The sequence below is a fragment of the Cyprinus carpio genome, chromosome B24 (assembly GCF_018340385.1).
Source record: "Cyprinus carpio isolate SPL01 chromosome B24, ASM1834038v1, whole genome shotgun sequence".
NCBI lineage: Eukaryota > Metazoa > Chordata > Actinopteri > Cypriniformes > Cyprinidae > Cyprinus > Cyprinus carpio.
The window spans coordinates 16127339-16143543 of NC_056620.1; positions in this window are offsets into that span (position 1 = coordinate 16127339).

Sequence of the window (16205 nt, forward strand, 5' to 3'; positions counted from 1 at the left end):
CAAGTATATTTTTATATTTAAAAACAACAGCTATAATCTAATGCTTACTTAAAAGCACTAATAATTTAACAACGCTGTTAAATGTAATCTGAAAATTCATTGTTTTTTACAATAATTATATTTAATTGTGCAATTCTATTTATTTCTATTTTTACATGTACACTATTACTTACACTAATGCTCAAATAACATGCTAAAAATTCAATAACAATGCTAAATATAATCTAAAAAAAAAAAATTATCTTTCTCATCCTGTATATCTAAATTCACTTGTAGAATTTAAAAGGACTGTTTTTAGTTTTTAGAGTTTTATATTTAATTTACTTAGGGTGTATCCCTTCTTTTCATGTATCCCTAACCCACCCAGTCACCACCCATCCATCGCCAATGGATAAAATCATCTCTTGCCTTATGCTTATTTCTTATTGAATATTTTGTTTCACTCAAAAATATATCATATCGAGGTGAATGATTATAAACAGTGTGTCATATTTATATGCTTAAGTATTTATCCACATTTATAAAAACCAAAAAGTAGCTCTTTGCCCAGATTTGAACATTCAAGCTTGTGTCTTCAATGCCCTTTGGTGCCCTTTTCCAGGCCATTTTCAAAACAGACTCCCAGAGCGCAGCGTTCTCGTAAAAGATTTCTGTCATCGAATGCCTTTCCTGTGCATTAGAGCACAACCTCTTCAGAGATTTCCCAAAGAGCAGTCAAAACTGCTCCTAAATGGCTCTATTATGTCTGACCTCAGGTTCCTCAGTAGAAAAGGTTTGAATCGTTGCGAGTCAAACTGGGTCAGCACACCATTTCTCTTCAGCAGCTGTTCTTTTATAGTGCCTAAATGTCATGTGTGAGAATGTGTGCTATGCTCTGGGATATGAAAAAGTTCAATTACATTAATCGCACAAACAGTGATTAAAATACATCTGTGAAGAATTCAGGGGGTGGGAATAGGAAAATGATTAGAAGAGCATTGTTATGCTAATTTGTTCCTCAGAGGCTTTTTTCAGTTTAATCTTATTTGTGAAATATTAGCTAAATTGAAAATCACCATAGTTCAGTCACTGCAGGCTTTTTATTTTTATACATAACCATGGTAGTTTACATAGTAATGTCTTTTATTCTGTTTTTTTCTTTTTTCACTTTGATAAAGTTTACTTTTTATGTGTATGTTATTTACCAAGAAGAAAATGCTTGAAGCAAAATCTATAGAAGTAATGCCATTTTAAGCCTTTTCAAATGTTGTTTTCAGGATTCAGAGTAAAGATGTAGGTGTTTGTATTAATGCGCTTATTACATAACTTAGTTGTAATTGTATTTTAAATATTCATACCCTAATTTTGTACATGCAGGAACCTAATTTGGCACTCAGAGGTGCTTCATTGTTTTTTCAGCCATTGTGAATTGTAGATTAGTGAAATTTCCTGTTCTCACAAGATCATAGAGAACTAATATTAAATAAAGGCGAAATAACAACACTGTTCTCATTTAATCCACTGATGCATTCATTTTTATATCACAAAGAAGGAAAGATCAATGTTTTATTTTTCTTCAAAACAAGAACATAATCATTCTCAGGTTTGTCTCTCACTCTTTGTTCCAAAAAGAAGTTTATTTATTTATTTGTTTCAACAGATCATGATCATGGTAAATATTCCGAAGGTAACTGATGTAGCATTTGTTTTCATAAATAAAAACATAAAAGAAGATGGCATATAGGGTCAAAGGTCACTCATGGTGGTCTACATGAATCACACTATGAATGGTTAACATAGCTTTTAAAAATATTTTCTTTTGTGTAGACATTATGCATCAGAGTGTTAAGAAACAGAATAAAGTGGCTCTGTAAATATGTAATGTTAGAGTTGTAATTTATATACAGTTAAACTAGAAGTTGTTAACTAGTGTTATTTCAGTATTTTCTATGCTATTGTAGTATTTAACATATTTTGAATCAGCTTTTAATTATTTTTTTATTTTAATTGTAGTTGAAGTTTTACCAATTTTATGTGCTTTTGTAATTTTTTTATTAGTTTTTATCTCTATTTAGCTTTAATTTATTTTTATTTCAGTTAAACTATTAGTAATTTCCTGGCCTGGCCGGTAAGCACATCCCTCACACACACTATTTCTACTAAAGGGGAGTATTTCTATAGTTACATACAACACACAATTTTATACATTGGCAAATTTATGGCTTATTCAGATGAATTTGTATAATATTATATGCACGTTTTCATACAATTCTGCATACATGCTCACTAACATGTTGTCCATACAAATCTATTTGTTGCAAATTCATACGAAATCATCAGGTTGATGACATCAGGCATGTGAACACGCAGCAAACCAAAACAAATCTGAAATTTAAAATATATACAGCAAATAAAAGTTGTTTAGTCATGCATGACCAGAAATGGCCATGAAATGCTCCGCCGTGTGATTAAAGAAGAGAGACGCCATCTGATGAATGTCCAGGCAGGGGAAGAAATTGAAGCATGCAGAGATGAAGGTGCACATCAAAACCTGTGCAACAGTCTGATCATTTAAAATCTGTGAATGCGTACTCCAGCTCAAACCCATGATTTATTCATACAGACAGCAAGCGGGGAGCAGGAAATGGTAATGGTAGGAGCTGACTGTTGAGCGGCTCTCAAGGACGCTGTTGTCTAGTGCAGATCCAGAGACGAGGCTTGGCCCTCTCTGTGTGCGTGATCTCGCTGTCTGCCTCTCATTAATTCACACGCAACTCTTCCTTCACGTTCACACTACAAATGGCCGTCTGGCCCTCAGGGACCCCAGCAGAAACACTGTGGCTTTTGAAGAGTTCTTTTGGCTCACTTTGTGTCCTCAGAGGTGGGGTTGATTAAACAGACTTCTGAATGCAGAAAAGCAGGGGGGAAGAACCTTTCCAAGGTCCTCTATCGTTCGCACACAGACTCAATCTGTGTGATTACTTGCTGTCAAACGGGTTTGATTTGTCAGGATAATGGATCCATGCCACGCTCGCAGTGTAGCTTGACTGTTGTTTGCATGTTGGCACGTGTTCTGGTGTAGAGAAAAGCAGGAAAACAATTAAGCAATGGAAATTCCCCTGTCGTTGCTCTCGATAATCAAAAGGATTTCTCTTTTGCAGACAAAATCTTCTCTCTGTTGCTGTGAAGATGAGAAATGTATGTCTTTGCTCATGGGAGACCCCCTTTACAAAGGACTGTTATGTAAAATACTTTTGATAATACGTCAGATATTTTGCTAATATGACACAGACGCGTGATACTCAAAAGTGAAAAAGCAAAAGTGAAGTGCACCTTTGAGACAAGTCTCTGCAGACATATTATTAGTGGATGAGCCACCAGTGTGCTCAGCATATAAAGGTATTTTTGTCTTTTGTCTCAAAATCCAAATTTAACCCAGGTATTTTCAAGATGACTAATATAATTAACCGGATACTGAACTTAGTCTTCTTGTTTGATTTATCTATAATGACATTATAAAATAAAACATCCATTTTATTTCTTAATGTTTGTTTTATCTAAATATTAGATAGTTTGGTCCACAGCTTTCTTCAGAATATCTTCTTTCCTGTTCCATGCAGGAAAGAAGCTCATATAGGTTTGGAATAACATGAAGGTGAAATGCTGACAAAAGTTTCATTTATGGATGAACTATACCAAAACATTTGTTCTAAATACCCTTCATGTGCTTCCTCGGACTCTGCCTTCATAAAACAAAGTTTCATTCCTTCATGCTAAAAAAATGTATAGCCACGGCTGAGACTCTGGCCAAGTGAAGAAGTCACTGTGCAGACTACGCTTGAGGATGTGGGGTCTTTTTCCAGACTTCAAACAGCAGAGATGAAGTGTTGGATGGATTTTAATTCCTCCCTGGGTATTTCTGCATTACAAAAGAAACATATTTAATGCATATCATTTCCCCCCTCTTGTATTTATTTTTATTAACTTTTTATATAGGCTAGGCTACTCCATCTTTATGATGAAAATACCTATTTAAAGACCGAAGGGTTTAATATTCCATTCAGACAGGATAGAGTTTAAATAACTTAGAGCCCAGTCTGACATTATTATTAACGAATTCACAAATTAATCATTAAAAAAAAGAAAAATGATTCGGTTCAAAAATAATTCATTCGCTAATCGAACAGCAGACAGTCATGTCTTGGAACTGCTATCGGTTTTGTTTTGTTTTTGTTTTTTTTAATAGTTTGCAGAAATATAGTTGAGTTAAACTCTGATAGTAAAGTTTAGAGCATAGTGAAACACTTTATTACTGCCCACCACTGCAAAATACGTGTAGCATTTCATTCTCACCTTTACAGCTCAGCATAAACATTACGTGAGTACTGTTGTTCATCTAATGTCAACAAGCATAATTTGGTGGAGGATTTTGAGTAATACAGTCCCATTGCTGTATGAGAATAGTGAAGTGAAAAAAAGTGAAAGAAAGTGAAAGTCGTGACATTTGCCAAGTATGGTAACCCATACTCCGAATTGGTGATCTGCATTTAACCCATCCAAGTGCACACACACAGCAGTGAGAAGTGAACACACACCCGGAGCAGTGGGCAGCTATATATCCAGCGCCCGCGGAGCAACTGGGGGTTCAGTGCCTTGCTCAAGGGCACTTCAGCCATGGGTATTGAGGGAGGAAGAGAGTGCTGTTCATTCACTCCCCACCCACCTACAACTCCTGCCAGCACAGAGACTCGAACCTGCGACCTTCGGGTTACAAGTCCAACTCTCTAACCATTAGGCCACAGCTGCCCCATAAGTGAAACCCTGAGTGTTTAGTTCACTAGGTCTATATGTAAAATTGAATTCCCTTTTGTACTAATTTACATATACTGAGACAACAGGTTTATCTTTGCGAGTTTGCTTTCCGAAATATAATGATGTATCATGTCGCATTTGATAATTCTCTGCAGCCTGATGTGAAATGCAGGTGGTGATGTGAGATTGGTGTGGGCTGTGGGTGCACTGCTGCTTTCCTATTAAACTGAGTGTCCATCTTTGGGTGGCAGTTCGTACTGCTAACACAGATGAATGCAGAATATGATTAATAATTCTGCTTTGATAAATATATTTTATATATATTTGCTTGTCAGTCACGTCCCCGTTTTTTTTTTTTTTTAGGTAAGAAGAATGTGTATTGAATAGGTACATACAGTGTTGCCATCGGTCCTGTGCTCACAAGGTTTATTGAGTGAGAAGACAGTTGCTTGAAGGAAGATGTTGAGAGTCACTGTAAAGGTGAGTTTGTTCAATGAAATTATTTTAGATGATGACCCCCTGTGAGTGCTGGAGGGCAAAAACAAACAGATCGATCACCCTCCTGTAACCTTTGAGCAAGTTGTCTGAAAGGCTGTGAGGCCCAATATCTTTATGAACTATCACAATAGAGTGATTTTATCACTAGTCACCAGGTTGCCGTTCTTGTAGATGTTCTTACTGCAAATCGTTATCAGTGAGAACGGCCCCACACCTGTGCCTACCGATATAGCCCTCAACTTTTTCTATTAGTTTGAGATTGCCTTTAGATTTAGCGAATGGAGTCAAACTTTGTTATCCAATATCTAGCAAACAAATTGTAGGACTAACGCTAACACAAAATTGAAGGAAGATTTCTAAGGTAATTGATAAACTCTTTTGTTTTCATTTACTCTTTGCAGAACCCTCTCCATTACCAAGTCTTTATACACAAACATAGAGTCAGATTATTGACACAGTATGAATGAATGAATGAATGATGCATTTATATTGTGCCTTTTTGTGTATTGCTGTACACCCAAACCACTTTACAATCATATGAGGGGGTCACTCCTCAACCACCACAAGTGTGCAGCATCCACCTGGATGATGCGAGGGCAGCCACAGGACAATGGCACCAGTGCACTCATCACACACCAGCTACAGGTGAAGAGGAGAGGGAGTCATAGAGCCAATCAAGTGGATGGGGATTATTAGGAGGCCATGATTGACAAGGGCCAGTGGAGGGAATTTGGCCAGGACACCGGGGATACACCCCTACTCTTTACAAGAAGTGCCATGGGATTTTTAATGACCACCGAGAGTCAGGACCTTGGTTTAACGTCTCATCCGAAAGACTGTGCTTTTTGTCAGTATAGTGTCCCCATCACTTATACTGGGGTCGTTAGGACCCACACAGTGAGCAACCACTGCTGGCCTCACTAACACCTTTTCCAACAGCAACCTAGTTTTCTCAGGAGGTCTCCCATCCAGGTACTGACCAGCTCAACCCTGCTTAGCTTCAGTGGGCAACCACTCTTGGGCTGCAGGGTAATATGGCTGTGGCTAGCAGTAGTCAGTACTACAGTAGACTACTATTTGGCAGTAATCTAAGTGTAACAGAAGTTATATAGATTTAACTTTTCTAAAGGAAATCTTTTCCCATTCTAATACTAGGTAAACAATGCTAGGTAAACACAATATTTGAGTATTGTAGGTGTTTACCACGGGTTACTAATGTGCTCAGAATGTTGCTAGGGTATGTTGACATCCCTAACCCAAAGTATGAGCAATAGTATTAGTATGATACACTAATATATTACAGATGCCATATGCTGACATATTGTTGAAACTAACATTGATTCATTCATACTTTGGTGTCTGATATTTTTAGGATAATTTTAAGACTTTGTCAATTATACATTATTATGCACAAGATGCTGCAGAAATATTGAAATATATTTTCAGACTTAAGACTGCTGTCTCTATTGAGAATTATATATTTACAAACATAAAAGTTAATTTCCTACGCACCTTCTTTAGAAGAAACAGCATTCTCTAGGACTGCTTGTTGTCAGTTGTTCATAATAATTGCTGTGTTTTCTCATTATGGGGGTGTGTGTGGGACAAATATTTGTTTGTGCGTAAGCATTAATAGTGTTTGAATGTCTGTAGCACAGGATTTAATGCTCTGCTGTCACAGAAAGAACAAAGCTTGTGGTGTCCTTTCCCTCCAGCTAGATCTGCAGTCCAGTAATAATGAGCCCAGTTGAAGCTGGTACAGGTTATGTGGTCAGCTGGGACCAGACCTGCTGCTCCGTAAGACACTACAACTCATAGCCTGATATGACCCGGCTGGACTTCTTAGACTAAACTCAGCACAATTTCTGCAGATCCAGCAGACTTTACACCCCCTGTTACTGTTTCTGTGTTAATTGATCCAGCACAGTCAATAAGAGGGAACGCAGGGGAGCATGACAAAAAGAGGCCAATGCTGAGGTATGTTTTAGTATCATTTCCCTTGAAGAAGCAAAAAATATTGTACCACTGCAGTCCGAATTCTTTGTAACATGATTAATTTGTAATATGTTACTGAAACATAATCTTAACAAACTGTTTTGGACATTTTGGTCTTTCCCCCATTTAAATAGGAGAAGCTGTACTTGTAAGCCTAATGCCTTCATAGAAAATAGCCTCCCAGGGGTGTTATTCAAGATAGCTACCAAGTGAACTCTAAAGAACTCTTAAGTAAGCTAAGGGTTTTATTTATTTTATAGCATGTGCATTTATAGCCTCACACACTGGTAATTCAGAGCGCAACATAGAGAAGAAAAGTGAAAGAAATAATGACACCTAAAAGTCCATTTTAAAATCATTAATAAAAGATATATTCAAGTATATATTAGGCTATGTTATATATCATGACAGTTTTTCATAAATTATAAAACATTTTTAGTTAATTAAAATTACATGAATTATATCATTATATATTGCATATAATTAATTAAATGCTAAATTATAAACGTGAAATAAATTATACATTAATAAATATAACATAAATATAACATTAATAAAACTAACTTTACTTTAAAGAGTCTTTGATGTAGGGTTATTATAGTTCATGAAAATAAAAATTAAAACTATAGAACAAATTTACAGAAATAATCCCTATTTCCCTAAATGGTATATAAAAATAAAACAGTCTATGGTTGATCCCTTTACATTTTGTCTAGACAGGTCTCTTCCTCTCTAAGTGTCTAGAATATGATGCAGTCTGTGAACCAGACTTTAAAAAGCATGGCTTTGCAAGACTACGAATGAAATAGAGATGGAGAGGATTTAGCCAGACTTATGGATGTAGAGACTTTCCTTCATTCCTCTTCTTTCTTGTCTCTCTATCAAGTGACCTTCGGTTCGTGTTGAGCATGAGTGTAGTGAGCAGCAGATCATCTGGGGAATCCGCCCCTGGGCTCATCATTAAAAAATTTCTCAGGCAGAGAATACAGCAGCTGTGTCTCAGTGGTCCAACATCTGGGGTCTGTTGAGGAAGGAGGGGGGCAATGATGGGTTGTGAGAAGAGAAAATATAATTAATTAGAGTCATTAAGTAATTAGCACAACAGTATGCAAGGAGAAAAGGGGCAAATGAGATTTCCAGAGGTACAAATGAGGCATGGAGGCTATTTCTGGATGTCAGTATACCTGCCATGCTAACATCCAGTTAATAAACACTTAGTGGTCGGTAGTGTGTCGGTGGTCTGCTGAGACCCTCTAAATGAATATTGACAAAAGAGATGGAGCAATGTCAATGGAAAATTTAAATAATTTTATTTCTGGGTTATAAAAAAAAGTTCCTGAAACTGTTTGGGAAACCTTGTTGGATTGCATCATCTAAAATTCACATCATCTTCAAATATGTTAATCAGAAAGAGAGCCCATTTTCATAATAATTTAATAAGTTGTACACAACGTTGCATCTCTGAAGACATTATTATCCTGATGTGTGTGAGGAGTCGTCATCATATTCATTTGTTCAGCCTTCGTACCACATATGAATGTAAACTAGCTTCCTGTTAGCAAACGATACCCATGACTCTCATTTTTCTGCTTGAGTTGCTTTTGCTGAACTCTCATGGCACAGTCAGTCGTTTCTCATTTAATGAACCTCTGCAAATATTGCCATGACTTATTATTATTATTATTTATTATTGTTTTCCTTTGATATTCATTTACATCTTTGCACAACTCAGTGAATCCTCAAGATGCTTGCATGGAAATGTGACCTAACCCTAGGCCTCCAACTTATCTTAGATTTTGCATGATTTCATCCTGAAAAAGCAGAGAAAATCACCCAGCTGCAAGACTTAGATGAAATCGATATGACCAGACTGCAGTTCCTGGCTCTCCATCTCTCCTGCACTAAATATTTATGCAGAAAGTCCACAGAGTGAAGCGGTGGCCAGGGACCATGGATGTCCTGTCTATATATAGGCCTAGATATTCTCTATGAAGTTCGGTCAAGTTCTCACGGTGGAGCACTAATATGCAAAAGTATTAAAAAGTGATAAAAACAGGTATACCTGTGCAAACCGTCTACGGCTCAATATTTCACCAGATTCCTCCCGATAACAATTTCAGTTGTCATAAGAGGGCAATGGCTCTAGGGAAATGGACCCTGTATAAGTGAAATGGTGTCTACTTTCCTAAAACAGCCCCGGGGTAGAGAGAGAGAAATGTGGAGAGCAAGGGAAAGGTTAGAATGCATACCAAATAGACAAGCTAACACCTCATTATTCCAGCTGTCACCAACTGAAGAAATGACATAACCAGGTCTCTATTCTGTTCGTTGGCAATTTACAAAATGCCTTTTTCTCATTTTTTTTCAAGTCGTCAATGTCTTGGTTGTGTGCCTTGGCCTTTATAGAGTATTTTAAGCAGTTTATAAAGTCATCTATATTTTATAACAGTACATCTACACTGAAAATCATGGGCTGTCTGCTGGTTGTTTGAGCGAGTGCTTGGTCAGCTGCTGCACAGTGCTGAACAATTAGCGTGTGTAATGTCTCTCAGGAACACAATATTTCAATGCAAAAACCCACAATTTAGGTTAACCAGGTGCTAAAAACATTAAAATGCTTTGCCTTGAGTATTTGAATTAAGTCATTAGTTGTTTCCTAAATGACATATGCACCATCTGGTGTATATATGTGCATCATCCAGGTATTTTAAATGCACATACAAAATGTATTTTTGGAATATTTACACTACTCTCACTATTTATGCTAAAAAAAAATGGAATAGAGAAGTGCAAAATAATTCAAATCTTTATGCACCAATTCAAACACTCTGCACACTTGCTTTGTAGCTGCTGTTTCCATTTCATTAATATAATATAATAATTTAATATGCATTTAATATATGTACACTACATATGTACACTAAGGTTTGAGGTTAGTCAAAATTGTCTTTAAATAAATTAATACTTTTAGTCAGCAAGGATGCATTAACCACCAAGGATTCATTAAAGACATTTGTAATGTTAGAAATGATCTGTTTTATTTGAATGCTGTTCTTTGGGAAAGAAATGTATCTAGGTTTTCTACAAAAAGCAGTTACTAAGCAAAAATATTAATAATAAATGTTTTCAACATTAATAATACATAGAAATCTCAGGAATAATTACATTTTAAAATATTTTGATCAAATACATCCAGTCTTAGTGAACATAAGAGACATCCGTCAAAAACATTATTATATTTTTTTTTTTTTAAATCATACTGACCTCAGACTTTTGAATGGTAGTTTATAATGAACTGGTTCAGTATGGATAGCATCAGTTTGGTTCCCTGACCTACATTAAGGTCTAGATGGTGTGCCTCCTTATTTAGCTGTGTGAAATCTCAAATTATTATATCTGGTGAAGACTAACTCTCTGACATACTTTTATGTCTGAGGGTTATTTCTACCTAGCTTCTTAAAGTCTCAAGATGTAGTTAGAGAAATATGCTGCAGTTTTAGGTAATGTTTCTAAGACTCAGTGTATCAATGGAAATAGATTTCATTGGATTCCATTAGTTAGGAGAAAAAAAGACTCCCACACAGAACCCACTCAGACTGAAAATTGCTGAATAGCTCTGTTGATAACTGTATTTCTGGTCTATTATACGTATGTTCATGTATGAGGTTCAGCATGGGAGCTCTTTTTCTGCAAGGGAACCACAAATCCCATTAAAGGAAGGAAATGAGAGAGAGATGAAGGTGGTGGGAATGCTCATAAAAAGCAGAGGTCTACTGGGATGCATGGCCTCCCTGTGTTCATTAGCACGGGTCATAGGATGAATTACCTGTCCTGCATGATTCATTACATTTGCCCTTTACTTATCACTCATCTCATTTTATTTTACTCGGGCCAGATATGTCACTAACCATGTCCCTTGGCTATCACCTGTTGTTTAATGGTGTAAATGGTATTGGTCCCAAAACATATTAGGGCTTGATTAAATTACATTAAATTATATACAGATTGCTGTTGTCAGGTCACTGCAGTGGGGATTCTATTTTGGTCATGCTTTTAAAGGGATAGTTGACCTGAAAATTAAAATTCTCATGTCATTCCAAAACTTTTTTTTTTTTTGTAATTCAGGTTTTTCAGTTATAGCACTTATATGCCTTTCAATTTTTACAATGTGCACAAGCCAGCATTTCACAAAAAGAACACATTTTTACATTATGGAAAGGTCTGGAGACATGTTTTCTTAAAAGTTAAACTACTTTTAACTTAAGCACTGCGTTTTTAGAACACCATGTCATGTTCAAGGCATGCTGCAAAAGACCTGAGTGCAACATTCAAAAACTGCATGTTTATATATAAAATAATTGAAAAGCAGTTGGTCGCGATTTTTGGTCATTAATTTTATACAACAATTAAATAAGTTAATATTGAGGAACTTCCATTTTAGACACAATATTGCCAATAATTTTGTCTGTTTTTACAATGCCATTGAAAATATTTCCAAACGAAGCAGCAGCAGCAAAGCGCTGGTCTTTTGTCTTGTTTTTAGAAATAATTAAATGATTCCTTCACAAAGAAAGTCACTTGTTAATTCCTAAATGAATCCGCTTTTTTGAACAAATTGGTTGAGTGAATGATTCAGTGACTCACTCAATAAATGGTTGATCATGAATGAGTCAGCCTTTTTGAACAAATCTTTTGACTGATTTAATCGACTCACTCATAAAAACATTTATTGCCACCATTTGTCGCCACCTACTGGTGTTTTTACATAACATGCAGAAAGAGTTTCTGAACAGTCCCTACTATAATGCTCATGATACAAACCTTGAAAAGACCTGGTGGTTTTGGACTTTAATGTTGTTCACATTCTTCAGAGGAAATAATGTATGTGGAACAAAATGCTGATTAGTAAATAGTGACAGAATTTTCATTTTCAGATGAAGCTATCCCTTTAAATGAAACTTTAAAAACACTGAGTTGTTTGACTTGTAATCTCAGGCTTCTGGTCTTGTGTCCAGTGCTAATTGGCAGCTGGGTAAAATCTGTTTATTCTGGGCTTCTACATTATTTATATTTCATCACTGACACATCAGCCCTGGCAGTGTCTGCCACATATGCAGTCAGACATGGCAGACGTTGCCCGAAGGTAGCAGCTGTGAGCCTGTCCACCTGGATGCCCTGTTTCTGGCATAAATAAGGGTTTATATTGTCATCAATCCACATTGTATCTGTAAATCCACAGATGTGTTTAAAGAGATTTCCTTTCAAAAACTAATTGAGTTGCCATCTTTGTTTCAGTACAGAGGCTGTCAGACAAATTGGGTTTAAATTTTGTTATGCTACTAAAAGTGTTTTCTTCCCAGCACTGACTGTCATGTATTCTTTACAGCAGAAAGTCAAAGTTGATAAAAAGTTTTTTAGCATTCGGGCAAGCGGAAGATTTGCTTACCTTCAGTATCCTCAACTCAGTCCACTGTCCCATAGATGGCATAGATAGATCACAACATCTGCTAAAAGCTTGACAGCCTCATTTTTTTGTCATCGCTTCTTTATCCATTCATCACAATCAGCCGCTGCCCTTGCTGTAGGGATGGTCATGAAGATGGAGATAAGGGAGGATCGCGTTCATCTATTCTGAGGAGCTCCCTCCTCTCATTCTTATATATTTTAAAGGTAAATCTCTGCAGTGCTGTTTGGCTGCTATCCACACAGCAGGCCGTGGCTCCAGGGTAGACCTGTCAGGTCCCGCAATGCCAGCAACTTCACCTGATAAATAGCCAGATGTAAGACTGCACAAGTAATCGAAAATATAATCAAGATTACAATTGCAGCAGCTGCGATTAGCTAATTGTTAGAAGTGCCGATTAAAGCATTCCATGTCATCGCATCAGTCATTGTAACTAATCCAGGGTTGTGTGTCATACAGATTTGAATTTAGAATGCATTTTAAGTTCCTATTTTTGAATTTAATTTGTGCTGAGGTATTAAACAGAATTAAGAATTTCAATTTGAATATAAAAACGTATAATTGAACTTCAGATAACAATTTTTTAACTAGAAAAGCAGAGTTTGTCATGACCAACTTTAGATAGATTTTGTACTAATGTTAGTAGTGACAACACTGATTATACTGTATACAGTAATTGTGTGTATTTAAGATGCATATAATGCTAGCTATTGAAAATTTGATTTCCGATATACTATATCATTTCCATCACAAAATGATTATTTAAGATGTGCTGTAAATATTCAACAATTCTTGTTTTTGTCATAATAAGATGTGTAATTCCACTGCAGAACTTCATCGAGCTCTGTGGTATAATAATACCTACAGACTTATGTTTACCCTGCAGTTTATTTCCACTAGGAGATCATCTGATCATGATGAATCAGCTAACAGTATTACACACAGATGTTCACGTTATCAAGGGAGGTTGTCCAATGAAAGATACTTCGCATTTGTTGTGTTATGTCACGCTCTCAGACGCTTGACTTTGAGCCTGCGATTCCTGAGCGGCTTCAGGCATCAAACCCATCTGTTGTCTGTTGCCAAAAGATTTAATTTGAAAGTTTACTTTGTAACTGAGCTAAAAATCGATTTTATTCGAGGGGTTGGTTGTTCCACATGCAGTACCACAAAATAAAATCAGCAATAAGAACTGTTTAAGCGCTTCCTTCCCTTGGCTCACACTACTAAAGAAAATAATTAAAGTGACGGGACTCCTGGGATATGAGTGAAACTGTGCGCCTGAGGCATCTCAATCGCAATCACTTGAGTTTTAGCTATAAGGAAGTGGTGTTTCACAGCCGTTTACCTCAGGCAGAGATCATCACAGTGCACTGATGCATTACAGGGCCTTGGAGACAGTCAGAAAGCTTCTTGCTTTCTCCAGAAAAAAGAAAAGGGAAAGTACACTCTTATGGCTGTTCAAAGGAGAACGGAGAATGAAAAATGGGATGAGTGTGTGTCAAAGGTCAAGAAAGTCTAATGGCATCAAGCGAAGAGAGTGTGCACTGCAATAGGAGAGGATGCTGGGACTTGATTCATCTGTCAAAGAGAAAGTAGTCTCCTGAGATGCTACTTTCCTCTCTCTTTCTTACACACGCTCAGACGGCATTTCCCACTAAATCAATGCCAATTAACAACATGCATAATGATAAACAAACAAGACTAGAATCTTTATTAGGTTGTCTTTTTGTAAAATTGAGCAAGAAATAGCAACAGATTTTTCCTAATTTCACCAGTGTTGCCAAGTCCGTGTTTTGATGCTGTGGGTTGTTTTTTAGTACACAGGTTGAAACGAAACCCCCCACCCCACCCCAGATCATGATTTCGACCTAACCTCCTGGAAGGCAATTTTAAAGCGACTGCCAATTTCCCCCAGAACACAATTGGGGTAGGTTTGAGTACCAATTGGGATGTTTTTGTTATGCATAGCTGGCAACCCTGAATTTTACCTATATGTTTCTTGAAATGCAAACAAATATAATTCAAACATATAATTCTCTCTGGACTCTAGACTGAATGTTCACTAGTGTTAACCAGAAATATAAATATAGAATGAAATACATATTTCATTATTTATTTAGTTAAAATCAGGAAGTTATATGTAAGCTTTATATTTAAGTGTGTGTACTTGTGTTAGTACTTGTAGTGTATTTGTGTATTATACATTATTATATATGTGACCTTGAACCACAAAACCAGTCATAAGTTACAATTTTATTAAATTGAGATTTATACATAATCTGAAAGTTGAATAAATAAGCTTTCCATAGATGTATGGTTTGTATTTGGCTGAGATACAACTATTTGAAAATCTGAAATCTGAGGGTGCAAAAAAATCTAAATATTGAGAAAATTGCCTTTAAAATTGTCCAAATGAGGTCCTTAGCAATGCATATTACTGCATATAAAAAGTTTGGATATTTTTACGGTAGGAAATTTACGAAATATCTTCATGGAACATGATCTTTTTTTAATTTCCTAATGATTTTTGGAATAAAAGAAAAATCAATAATTTTGACGCAAACAATGTATTGTTGGGTATTGCAACAAATATATCCCTGCTACTTATGACTGGTTTTGAGGTCCAGGGTCACATATGTATGATTCTCTCTCTTTCTCTTTCTCTCTCTCTCTCTCTCTCTCTCACTCTCTCTCTCTATATACAGTTATATGAGTTATATAAGTTAGTGAACTATAAATATCAGAATATTTTTATTTTCCAATCAAGCTATAATTTTGACAAATAATGCGAAAATATTATTTAAATGTGTGTATTTAAAATGCCTAAAATTCTACCTATGTGAAATTAGTCTTAAAAAAAACAAAGAATCTGGACATTAGATTCAAAACATTTAGAAATGTGATTTCCACCACAAAATAATGATTTAAAATGGAAATGTTTAATTCTAAATCATTAAACATTAATTAATAATAAATAAATAAAAAGTCATAGCTGTGTTGCCTAAACACTGAAATTAATAGGGGTCAAATTAAACAGTGAAAACCTTAAAAGCATAAAAAAATCGGTCTATAAATTTAATACAAATTATTTGAACTATCAGAAACTCTTTTAAAGTTATTATCAAATGATACATGTGGTAAAATCTCCTCTGCCTTGACTGGCTTAGATAAATGACAGTGTATCTGGAGAAGCTAATAAGATAAACACCAAAATAGTTCAAGGCTGACGGCAAAATAAAAGCCATCCATCAAGTGAAGGCTGCTTGGACGACCTGCTGTGGCATCAGAGGAGTGCCATGGACTGTCTGTACCTGTTCCATCTGTACACAGCCCAGTGTTACACAGGCTAAATAACATCTACAAAGTTACTTGAGGTATGCCTGGTTGCACAAGTAATTCTATCTGTCTATTGATTTGGTGTAGGTGTAGGCGTTGTTGGTGTAGTTTAACAGCA